Here is an 8,940-nt window from a genome sequence, read left to right as displayed (position 1 = left end):
TTAGTGGTCATATTTTATTATATATTTTCCTGTATAAAATGGAAAGTTGTGACGCATTAATAGTTTATCAGAATCATATGATATCGGTGTTAGAAAGTTGAGATATAGATTAAGGGGGTGGAAGTATTTTGAGATGGATGGATAGTACAATTGGTTTTGACTAGGACTCTTTTCTGTATAGTTCATCTCATTATCTCATTATACAGATAGGGATGCAGGTCATTATGTCCTTGAGGTGCATATATGACATAAGCTAACTGTTCAAAAGTGCAACTCTATCATTCAGACTTGCCTTCTCTGGTCAGTTCTGACAAATCTTTTTCTTTTAAGCTTACTGTGCTCACAAAAGAAACTTTTTCTTTGCTTTTATGCTATAACAAAGAATATTCTATTGTCAGACCTGGAACCATCTCTCAAAGCTCTTAAAGATAAGCTCTTGACTAAAAATGTGCATCGACTTTGTAATGAACATTGATTGTTAATTGGTAAAGATAGTTTCAGGGCATTGACTGTGTTACATTCTAACTTTTTGCCCAATATTATGAATGTGTGAATTACTTTGATAGCAAATTGCTTGGATTTTTTCAGTGGATTGTGAACTCTCTACAGTTGAGCATATTCATTCATGGAAGCTTCGCTATGGTTATGACCGTGTGAATGATGATAAATATGTTTCCAACATCGAGGCCAAGATGACTGATGGTATGTCATATATCTTAAATTACATAGTAGTTTACCAGTTCTTAGTTTCGTTTTTAGTATAGTCAAGACTCAAGATTTTGGTGAATGTTTTGTACTAAATAAAACAAGAACAGTTTTAGGGGATAGTTTTGTGTATTATGCTTGCAAGATGCTACTTCAGCTGGATTACAAGATGATCCCCAAATTCTGGTGCAGATTCAATGTGTTTACAGAACACCAATTATATGCGCAAGCTTTTGTTGTATCATTGTTTTAACCTAGGTCATTGGAAGGAGGATTAGAGACAATGGTAACTTATACAGTTACCCATATTCATCATTTCCACAGATTTTGCCTGCTTGTACTTATACATCGTATTATTTCTTTATTAGTTTTTGACTCAATCTTTATAAGCATAATGGTTATCTGATTGGAAGAATTTGTGATGCTTTGTTCGCTGGTTGATGAATGATGTTGTGTTATGAGATCAGAAATTAAGGTTGGAGAACAAAGCAGCATCCATTAGGTCCCTTAGCAGCTGCAAGATTTGTAAGTTTATGTAGTATCTCCTTATAGTGATTTAAGTTAGAAGAACTTAGGAATTTAGGAACCAAGTATGTTTCTAATGTGTACACTAGTTTGTTGTGATACTTAGAATACATTTGTATCAAATACTCATACTTTTTGTTAACATCAATTGAAGAATCCATTTTTCATAATATGATACAGTTTTGTATGTTGAATGAATGAATAACATAGTTTTTGTATCTGTGGAAATGATGAATACGGGGAACTGGGTGACTGCAGGGGGGAAATGGATTTTGACCAGGTCAATGAAGACTTGACCTTTTATGTTATGTTGCAAAATGTTAACAACACCCTCAATCTGTTGCTAAATTAGAACCAGAACCAATAACATTTAGTTCCGGGTAGGGGTATTCCGGTAATTAGAAACAGCTTAGCCACGATAACTATCGGTTGCGAATAAACAAAGTCGTAACGGCACGTGCCGTCGCGAAAAAATGCAACAGAGTGTTTTGCAACAGGTCCTGCCTTTGCAACCCCATTCAGCAACGTCTATATTTCGTTGCTAATCTCTAAAAAATGGTGTAGTGAAATGTCAGATGATGTAGTAGAAGTTTGTGAAGCATAAGAAGTATTAATAATTTCTGGATGACAATCTGATTGAGAAGTATCTAACTAAAAAGTATATGATTGAGAAACCGTAGAAATATCTGGAATATCTGACTTATGTCACTTAGCTAACAAAACAGAATGGAGAGGAAAGTCAAGAAATATAGTGTCAGTTTGTGAAGTATCCTGGAATGTAGGGTAAAAAACCACTTCATGAAAAACAACATGTCTAAAAACAAAAACTCTTTTAATGGATGGATCTAAACTTTTATATACCTTGTTGTGAGAACTATAGCCAAGAAAAATGCACTTCACACTTCTTGGCTGAAGTTAATTTGAAGTGTATGGCGTGGACCAAGGAAAACATAAGCATCTAAAAGTCTTCAAACACAAATTGTCAGGTCGTTTATTAAACACATTTATATGGAGGGTCAAAAGACGCTAACCTTGAAGTCTGTTTTGATTACACAATTTGCAGTTGAGAGTGCATCAAACCAATACTCAAAAGATAAACCAGATTATATCAAAAAGGTTCTTCTTGTAGCAAGGAGGTGTTTATGCTTAGATTATGACACCCCATTCTGCTCAGGAGAATGTTGACAAGTAACTTCATGTTGAATACCAATGTCTAGAAGAATTTCTTTTAAGGTCTTGTTAACAATCTCCCCTCCACCATCAGTTCTTATAGTCTTAATTTCAAGATTTAACAGATTCTCAATATAAGCTTTGAAATGCATAAACGGGTTTCGAAAATCAGACTTAAGAGTGAGAGATATACCTAACAAAACTTGGAAGAATCATCAATTAAGACATAATAGTGAAATATAACTACAAAAGTAACAGGTTCAGGACCCCATACATTCATATGATGTTGTAGTGGAAATGTAGAAACAGAAATAGATACATTAAAGGGTTACTTATATGATTTTATTAGCTGGCATTCAGAAAATTAAGAGGTTTGATACTGATGTCAGAGACATTTATTAACTTAGCAAGTATTGAAAAGGTTTGAAAAGAAGGATGTGCTTGCCTTCTATGCCAAAACAGTTGATGAAGCTTTGGCACATGAAAAAGCAGTAGAAGTATTTGTGGTTGAAGCTAAAAAAGGTAATGTGTCAGAGATCATTCGATACAATCAATTCTTAATGGTCCCTTGAATAAGAATCCTCGTGGTGTGTATGTCCTTAGCAGTAAAACCAGAGGAAGTAAATGTAAGAGAACAATTACTATATCTTGTGAATTTATGAACAGAAATCAAGTTTTGTTTAGCTAACGGAACATGAAGTATATGTTATAGATGAAATTGTTGATGTGGTACTAAGATGACTGAAGAACCAGATCGTAAAATAGACATACCTGCACCATTAGAAGTAGTGTCAAATTCACCACCAAAATAAGCTGAAGTAGAAGCAATTTGAAAAGAATCAGCTGTCAGGTGATTTGTTGATCCAGAATCCATATATCATGGATTTTCACCTAAGATATTTGCAATAGTAAGCATATCCTAGAGATGTTTAAGAGGATCACGACCTTGATATGCAAAATTCATGCTACTCCAACATTCATCAGCAGGATGTCCATATTTGCGACAGAGATGACATGTAGGCTTGTCTCCAGATGCAAGATCAGCTGGTCTTGTAACAGTAGTTGGAAAAGGTGTTGATGGAGTTAGTAAAGTTCCCGATTGTCTACCAAAACCTCTACCAAATCCACGACCTCCTATACTAGGATTAAATCCTCTAGTACCTCTACTATATCCTCTTGCATTGGAAAAGAATGCTCTATAAGTGGATTCTTCATTATTGACAGTAAGATGACTTTGACAAACAATATCCTCACTAAGTAAAAGAGTATGTAACTCAATGCTTGAAATAGTAGGATTGCGAAGCCTTATAGAAGTAGCAAAAGAATTAAATGACCAAGACCAGTTAGTGTGAATACCACAATTTCATATCAGAAATAATATATCCACAAGCAGCTAATTCATTTGTGATCATCTTAATCTCAATAGTGTTAGCAACAATAAAAGAATTACCTTTCTTGATAGTCAATAATTTTGTTCTCAACTGAATTGAATGAGTTGAAGAAATACAAGCAAATCTATCTGAAATAGCCTTCCACAATTCATAAGGTGTAGAAGCATTAGCAAAGTAATAAATTAGCATATCAGAAATTTTGGAATTTATCCACATGATAATTGCAGAGTCTTCATCTACCCAATATGTATAAAGAGGATTCTCTACACCGTTGTTAGCGTTGGTACGATTTGTGAATTGAACAGGACACTCATGAGATCTATCAAGAAATTTTATAATCTTGAATTTTCTAATCACAGGTAACATCAGAGATTTCCAGGTGATAAAATAAGAATCGGTGAGCTTCAAAGTAAGCATACTCATCAATTGATTTGTTTGGAATTTTAGGAATCGAAAATGAGGTTGGATTTTCCATTAAAGCAGATCTGTAACTTATAAGATTTGAAAAATCAGGAAACAAAATGAAAGATCGATGAAGAAGAAGATGATTATTCAAAATAGCAGAGAAGAGCAGAAGCAACGATGATCGTAACCATGAGAATTCATCAAGAATTCTCGTCCAATACCAATTGCATGAAAAATACAAGCCAAAAATTTACATGTTGCCCGAAGTAGCATTTAATTTTCTTAACACCGCGCTTAACTCAACTCCCTCAAAAGTATATGAACCTAAAGACCAATTGAAAAAAGTAAACTCGTTACTCCATCAGTGACAGAAATTGGCAACTTATATCTCACTGCAAAGAATCTTCCATTGAGCAAAATCTATTTTGTGCAAGAGATTTGTTTACCTTATAATTGGTAGATCGGAAGCGGCACATTAATTCTCCGTGAAGCCAATGACAAAAATAGTGAATGGTAAATACTTGATAAGTGCTCCAACCACCCTAAACGAAAGAGTCTAACCAAAGAAGACCTTATTTGGTGTTACTATGGGTTGAGGGAAACCCCTTTGGCCCAAACTCAATCATGCAGTATCTGATAGTCTCCACTTCACGGCTGACCAAATGCCGGTTGAAAAAACGAGAAAAAATAAACGGCAAATTAAGAGCCGTTTGAGTCTAAAATCGTCAAAACATAATATAAAAATATTAACTAAATATATTTTAGGTATTATTAGATATTTAGATAAATAAGAATCTTATAAAATCTTTCAAAATATTACAAAAAAATTAAAAAAAAACTTTGGTGTGGACGGCTAATCAAATGCCGTCAACAATTTTTTGTGTTTCAAAACGGCAAAAAGTGACTCTATCCATAGCCCTTGCTCTAAGGAGTAAACAGCCGTACGAGTAAGTCACTGGGTCCTCAACTATGCTCTCTGATTTCTTGGGGAGAACTAATAAATGTGTTTTTGAAAAGTACAATTCTCGAGGGTTGTTAATAGGTGCTAATTTACTAACGAGTGTACTATTCCGAAGATATATTATGTTAGGAATCGATCAAAAAACGCAACGGAATTGAGTTTTTAAAATTTTTCTAAACAAAACCCAACTTTGTTCATAGATGTTAATAATAGCAAATTGCATTTAAGAGATTTGTGTACCTTAGCTCTCGCTAATACAAATCTCCAAGAACAGCAAACACCACAGATGAATCCTCACTTTAAGCTTTATCTCCGAACAACATCCATTTGCGCTGTGACGGGAGGTAGAAGAAAACTTGTTGTAGCTTTGGTCTTCAATTGCAAAACAAAACTCCTTTTGATTTATGAGAATATCAAACTTGTTATAGCCTTTATCTTATACCAATCACCTTTACTGTGTAAACTTAAGAGAAAGAAGAAGAAAGTTTATGTCTGTTGATTTTTCTTATTCCCTTGGCTTTGTTAGAAACGAAAACGTGAGAAAGAGACACGTTTACTAGCTTTTGGGCTTTCACACAAAATTCTTAATTGTACAAGGACGGGAGAAGAAGATGGCATGTGTCTCTGGCTTAGAGAGCTTGTTCCGCTTATATAGTTTTCATATAAGGAGTCATCCTTTTTGTTCTCAAAAAAGTTCTCCAAATACAATTAGGTCTTTTGGGATACAAGAAATTTTAGCTTTCTTTAACAGTATAGAATTCCTTGTGTCTCACACAATTCCAAATACGATTAAGAAATTACAAGTCACTCCACCAATGACTTTTAATTGACAAATACTCTAAAATTACCTGTTTTAATAAAAGCAAAACCCTTCCTCTACTTTCTAACATTAAGTTCCTCCGCTAGTACCGGTATTCATAAATTCTCATAGGCGTGTAACACTTACATATCAGCTCCTATGCAGAATTTATATTTTGGTCCTTGATGTGTTTTTCATATTATTATTATAATAATCACTTAAACAATTTAAATGACACTCGCAATTCTAGAATAATAATTCCCGCACAATAATCCAAGGGAATACACCATCCAAGGCAGATACCATATTGAACAAATATATTCTTACTGCGCACTCACAACTATCCATCTTACCCAGATATTGAATCCAAATTAATGACCTCACTGCTTGGTAAGACAAGATACCCGAAAATACACGTAAGGTATATACATATCCTCAGGTTTAAGAACTTACGTAAAGTAGTAGCTTAGATCCATTCAATAGCTGATATACAATTAACAGAACTAACCGACCGGTTCGATATAATCCAATTATATCAACCTGCTAGATTTAGAAGTCTCCACTTCTATGATTGAGATTCATCATAATATATATGTATTTATCATAGCAAGTTATAATCTAAACAATGAATAAAATTCACATAGAAACAAATAAATGTCAACAATATATTATATCTCCCACTAAGTTATAAATAATATATTCAACCATATCTCACGTAGCATGTTTAAAGTAAACTATTAGATAAATTTAAAATGTAATGTCAAACTTATTGTTTTTGGGCATAATCCCAACGTATTATGCTTTGTCTTGTACCATATTAGGAATCTTATGATTCTCTTTCTTTTAATAACAGAGTTTCCGTGATTTCAAGTGCAAATATGTATGATCGCTTTGGATCAATTTGTCTTCCAAGTTTAATGAGCGTGTATTTACCTATATTACCTTTACTTGAAATCATTCCCCGTTCGGCCATTCCATTCCATCCGTGTAATGAGAAAAGCATAAAGAAAAATTTGACTCCTTAACTAAACGAGTGTTTTGACGTTAACAGTTTTGTTCGTGAGATAGTGGAGAAAACTATAGACTTTAATGCATAAAATGGAACAGCACAAATCATGAATAAAAACTGAATTGCCATGCATTCACCCACCGAAGACGAAGTTAGTCAATGAACTGGCTTTCACCGTGCAAAATACGATTGTGGGTTAAAGTACTACTATTACATTACCGTAGAGAGTTCATATTTTTGTACAGTCTTAAAGATAAATATCAAATGTGTATCTACTTAAAGAAAATCAGGAATCACGGATTTGCGCCTGTATTATATATGTTCAGATCTAAGGCTAGAGCATAGATATTGCAGATTATAGTGCTTAACTATAGTAGTGATGAGATTCCAAAATGATTAGCTTGAGTTTTTTTTTATTTTTTTTATTTTTTTTTTTTTGATGAAAGAGAGATTGAGTTAATTAGTCTTGAAAAAAAATATAGTTGTTATCTATATGTTGTTCAACAACGAAACTGACACGATTTTTGGGGATTTGTCATTTATGTTTTTAATTTTTCTTATTACTTTTTCTTTTTTACTTTTATTTCTTTTAATTTTGTGTGTGCGGGGCTTCGTCTCGCCCAGTCCCGTGGAGATGCATTTTTGATTTGGTGTGAGCAAGGCTTCGCCCCGCCTCGTGGAGATGCATTTTCAATTTGATATACGCAGGGTTTTGCCCTACCCCGTGGGGATGCATTTTCGATTTGGTGTGCGCGGGGTTTCGCCCGCCCCATGAAGATGCATTTTCGATTTTGTGTGTGCGGGGCTTTGCCCCGCCCCGTGGGGATGCATTTTTGATTTGGTGTGCACGGGACGTGGCAATACATTTTTGATTTGGTGTGCTCGAGGCTTCCCCCGCTCCGTGGCGATGTATTTTTGATTTGGTGTGGCGGGAAAACACATTAAATAGGTGGAGAATATGTTTGTTTTATTTATTTTTTTCATTTTATTTTCGCAGAAAATATGTGGATTTTTTCCCTCTTTATATATTAATTTGGAAAAAAGAGTTCTTATACGGTAGATATTCGATTTCCAAATTGAATTTGGACTTCCAAAAAATTCCAAACATGGTAGGTTAGGTTTTCCTTTTGATTTTGTAATTTTTATACTAATCATACGTTGCCAAGTATCCTCGCGAATTCCAAATTGAATTTGGTTTCCTTTTTTTTTTTTAATCTTTTCGTATTCTTTTTAAACCAATCATATGTTGCCAAATGTACTTCCAAATTGAATTTGGTTTCCTTTCTTTTATCTTTTTCTATTCTTTTTAAACCAATCATATGTTGCCAAGTGCCCTCGTCAAAACGCTCGTTTCACAAAACTCAAAAAAGGCATATTTCGGCCAATAGAAAGCAAGGGTTTCCTCACTATTCAACGTGGGAGCTTTATTTATCTAGGTTAAGTTTTTAGATTTGGTTAATTACCAAAATCTTTCGTAATGTTATAAGAGCATCTCCAATAGAAGGTGTAAAAAATCTAACATGGCTTTTTAATTTAGTCCTTTTATTTATGGGGTCTACACATAGAATAAATATAGGACCTTACATATAAATAATCATCCCAACATTTAAGATTTTTTTAAGAAATATAGTGAAAAATATGACATGGAGGTCGAGCCGGAGGTGTAGATAACACTTTCTTGAACACCTTCATATTTAGTAATTGGTCCCTCCTAATTTGTAGGACCCTACTATTGGAGATGGATTCATGCCAAATGGGGGTCTAAAATCCTATGTATCACTTAAAAAAATAAAATTCATCCTCTGTTAGAAATGCTCCAAGGTTAACATATATGTAAACCAGTTCCCCAGGTATGAAAATCATCTAACGGATGTTTATTTTGACTATTTTTCGTGAAAATATGGAGCAACCACAATCGTCCAGGATAGCAATGGAAACCACCTACAAGTAAGAGCCACCCATATAGCTAAACCAT

Source organism: Papaver somniferum, chromosome 11 (assembly GCF_003573695.1).
Source record: "Papaver somniferum cultivar HN1 chromosome 11, ASM357369v1, whole genome shotgun sequence".
Classification (NCBI taxonomy): domain Eukaryota; kingdom Viridiplantae; phylum Streptophyta; class Magnoliopsida; order Ranunculales; family Papaveraceae; genus Papaver; species Papaver somniferum.
The sequence above is the reverse complement of the archived record's forward strand: the minus strand, read 5'-3'. Positions refer to the sequence as shown.